The sequence below is a fragment of the Morone saxatilis genome, unplaced genomic scaffold (assembly GCF_004916995.1).
Source record: "Morone saxatilis isolate NCDOM2014 unplaced genomic scaffold, NCSU_SB_2.0 Contig16, whole genome shotgun sequence".
Classification (NCBI taxonomy): domain Eukaryota; kingdom Metazoa; phylum Chordata; class Actinopteri; family Moronidae; genus Morone; species Morone saxatilis.
Genome location: NW_023339718.1, coordinates 9213985 through 9218458, shown reverse-complemented (window position 1 = coordinate 9218458; position 4474 = coordinate 9213985).

The window sequence follows — 4474 nt, the reverse complement described above, 5'->3', positions numbered from 1 at the left end:
TATATATATACACAGACTGTTCTCTTCTGAGTCACTTTTAGTATTGCCTTGAAGACAGACTCATTAACTGAGCTTCCTCATTTTTGATCGGAGCTGCTTTTGCTGATTGCGACGATAAGCTGTGTCTACCAGGATATTTTCTCATGGCATTCATTTGTGCCACGAGGAGGAACTACGTCATAAACACACTTCTGTTGCTGTGGTTGCCTGTTCTTGAGTCACTGAAGTGCTGCTCTGATGATTAAGGGCAGACCGCTTGAAGTGAAGGCCATCAGCTGGAGCATCGGAGTCACCGGTGACCCAGAATCCTCATCTTCCTCGCGTGACTGCACACAGCTTTCTCACCAGTCACACCTGTTATGGCCTTTTAAGATACCGTGGTGGTTTCTGACACGTAAACATGATCTCTCCTCAAGATATTTGCCTAACCAGTTTTCTGATGGGGGGGCCTTTCTTCCTTCCCCTTGAACAGATCCATTTAAACAATGCACATTTGGTACATGGGCAGGGCGGTGTGACAATGCAAATGTGGGAAATCGCTTTGAGGCTTCAGATAAACCCAGGTCTCCTTTCTGTCTGTCTTTTTGTCAGAACTAGTAAACTACTTGCAAAATCAGTCTTTCTATGAAAAAAAGCCCCTTTCAGAGTGTTGGCGGTATTTAATAGTGAAATTTGTTTCAGTAGTTTTAGGGTTTTATCTCAGCCCCAATGTTCAGCCTATTTATCTGAACTCTCAGACTTAATGGTGCTCAATATGATGTCTTATATATTCTATAAATTATTTAATACAATGTGGTTTATTGCTCACTTTCTCACTAGAATTGACTTTATATTATTATGTTATTTTACACTGTATGGTTTTTGATCAGATTAAAACAGCACACAGACTTCTTCCTGTATTGATTTAACATGTTTTTAAAAAACTTGTTTTCCCTTTTCTCCATAGTCCTAACCATTAGGGACACAGTGAATTGTGGGTAATTCCCTCGAGCAAGTTCTGCAGCATTGCAGACATGCGGAAAGGTGCATATAGACCGTAAAACGTCTTAAAGAGAGCTCACATGCACTCACTAATTTCACATTAGCCCTAACCCTCCTAGATAAATGTACATTGTGAGTATATTTACAAGTCTGAGTGATGCTGTTGGATAGTTTTAACTCTACAACACGTCTCATCATTTTAATCTTGTTAGCTGTACTCGGAGTCATTTAAACTTTTAGCTCCTCTTTAAGGCATACCAGATTTTCCTTCCTTTATATGGTTGTAGGCTAAGAGAGTTCTTTTTAATTTGAAGTGCACAAACAGAAATATGTTGCCTATATTGTTATATTTTAAGTACATTTCACTTAAACTGATTTGAAAAAAGGTGGCTTTTGAATATTGTAAGAATCTGCCATATTCCTCCCTCAGAAAACCACTCACTAGAATCTCATTTCCACTAAGACTTTTTTAGTAACCAAGTTATTTTAGCAGATTTCAAATATTAATTTAGTATAAATATTGCATGAGTTATTTCCTGGAAAATTTGAACTGTAGCTTCAGGATTGTGAATGTATTTGCAGCTGTGTTCGTGTTGAAGTTTGACACATTCAAGATATGAAGATGAGGTTTTTTTTCTCGGATAACCATACATGGACCCTTTGCACGTTTTTCTGGTTTTAATCCGTCATTTTAATTCCGTGGCAAAGCATTTCTTAACTGAGGAGACATAATTTAGAAAATCGTGTTTTAATGCATCTACAGTGAGCCAAGGAATGTTACAGGAAGGCAATTGAGAAGCTGAAACCTGATCACTGTTTACGCTCAGGTGTCTCTCTTGAATCTAACACACCAGACAAACACTGTACCACAGAAGTACAGACTGGAGGTGATTATGAGTCAGTCCTTTGTCTGTACAGTCGGGACTTTTAGATGTGGTTGGTAAATGATTTTTGATTTATGTTCAGTCGTATTTGTTGAATTAAAGCAGTTCTGATGCTCTTTTTAAGCCAAACGCAAAAAGCAAAGTCAAGACATTGCAATGACCCTTTTTGATAAATGAGGATAATAATTTCTAACTGCATTCAGATACTGTGTTAATGTTTGCTCAGGTTTCTTTTTCAGGCTAAAATTACCCACCACTCCATTAATGTTATACAGTTACAGCAGTGTCTGACAACCTCCTGACCATCAAAACGCAGTGAGAATATGTAAATATACGTATGCTGTATGTGTGAGTGACTGTGGAGTGGAAAATTCCTGACAGGAGCCTGTAGCTTGTGAGCTTGTGTCCCAGCATTGTTTGAGTATTCATAGCACTGTGTGCAATCTTTGTGCTTTATTCTTACATGTGACAGGTTTTCTGTTCCCTTTCTACAACCCTCAGTTTTCTTTTATAATTGTCTTACAGCATACGTCAAATGTCCTGTGGCTAATAAAGAAATACAGATGAAAAGCGAATGTGCAGACATTGAGCAATAAGGTTTTAGTTGAGGAAACAAGACAGGACTCTGACTTCCTGTCAGTTAAAGTTTGAATGACGTATGCAGAGGCTCACCACATCTTTTGGTTCAATGTCTGTGTTTGGGCTCTTTATCAGATGAGATTGCTAGCACAGGAAGAACAGAAACTTCAGGTACAGACACTGTTAAAAGAGCTACAACTGTGGCGGCTGTTACATACTGCACATGTTGTACTATGAAATATAATTATAAATTCACTGTTTGTGTGGTAGTCGTAACATGTTATAAAAACCTGTTGACTGTAAAATTGGTGTTGCTATGTATCCACAACATTTAATAAAGTTAGTTTATTTAAGCAGAGAAGTATAGTATAGTATAGTGCAGCAAATAATACTTGTGGTAATAAGTTAGTGTCACCGCAAAGGTTATTCTGCGATCTACAATACTGTGATGAGCAGCACAGAGTAAGAGATGAGAAGCAACTCTCAGCAATGTGAACCAGAACTAGTTTACAAGTTATGTTACATGTTGGACAATATTTAACTTAAATATTCTTGAATGAAGTTATCATGAAGTTTAGTCATTTAAAAAAATAGGTCGGTGCATAAAATTCACTTTATTAGCTGCCATATCAGTAATCAGATTTTGGAAGTCTATTGCATGCTGATCTCCTTTCTTGTGTCGTGTGCGCACACACAATCTGTGTCTCTCCCACCCAAGATAAAGGTGGCAGTGTAATTGTAAAGGCTGGCTGATAAGAGGCAGTGGATAGTGACAGAGATGAAGCAGCTGTACAGCTGGTAAACAATGAAGAACAATTTTCCTTTTTATAATAGATTACTTTTTTAAAATTCTATTCTATCTATAAAATAAACGAGCTTGAACCCCATAATCACCCTGGGACTCATTTCTCACAGTTGGTTAATTGTTCATGTGGTTGCATTAGCTGATTTCCTATGATTGCTTTGTCAGGATATTAGAAAAGTCAATTTATTCTACAGCTTGGCATGTAATGTGGGAATGTCGTTTGTTAAACGAGCTTGCAGAAAGATACTGAAGGTATTAAGCCTGATTCACAACAAGCCCTTTATGTTATTGTGGACTACATAGTCCAAGTTATTTTTCCCACAGCTGATAACTGCCGGGTACGAGGACTCGTGTCATGTTGGCGTCATTTCTTTGACAGTCAATAGAGACTGATTTTTATGAGCACTGACAACACCGGGGGGGATTTTAACAAGTTTTGAGTGTATTTTCTGTTCTGAACTTTAACATCACACTTTAAGAAATTGAGTGTTTAATCAACAGTAAAGCAGCTTTATGAAATATCCTTTGGTCTATAGAGTATATGACTGTTGTTAGTAGGTTAGCAGCGCTAGAGCAGGAAGTGACACTAGGTAAACATCCCAATGCTTGTTCAAAGTTTGTCATATATGTGGAATTTTGTTAACTGATAATGTAATAGGGCAGAGTGACTGTAAGGATAGCATGGGTGTTTTGGAAAGATGATAATGTATGTTGAGTGTTTTTCAGCTGGAATTTTCCATTCAAATGATCTGTGTGGGTCTCAGTGCTCGGTACTCAGCTGAAACATTGTCATTAGCCTGATCTGCTCTGGAATTGGATAATGATGATGGATAAATGAGGAGCATTATTTCCTGCTTGTTTATTAACTGTACTGCATCCACACAAGGGCTCATACAACACCAGGTTCTAGGTCTTTTGGGAAACAGCAGAATTTAGCAAAAACTTTACCCGCATTTTATTTGCCTACAGGTTACATTAAATACAAACGCAAATACAACAAATATTGTGTAAACCATATTTTCCAATATCCTGTCGATATAGTCAAGTTTTTTTCCCTGTCATTGTGTGTGGTGGTGGGCAGCAACACAATTAATATGTTTATGTCACACTTTGAGACACAAGGCAGTTAATTGATCTGCTTGTGCATTCATGTTACAGTTTAACTTACTGTCATGACTCAAGTTGGTTAAAATACAAGTAATGCCACACAGAGGCATGTGCGGAC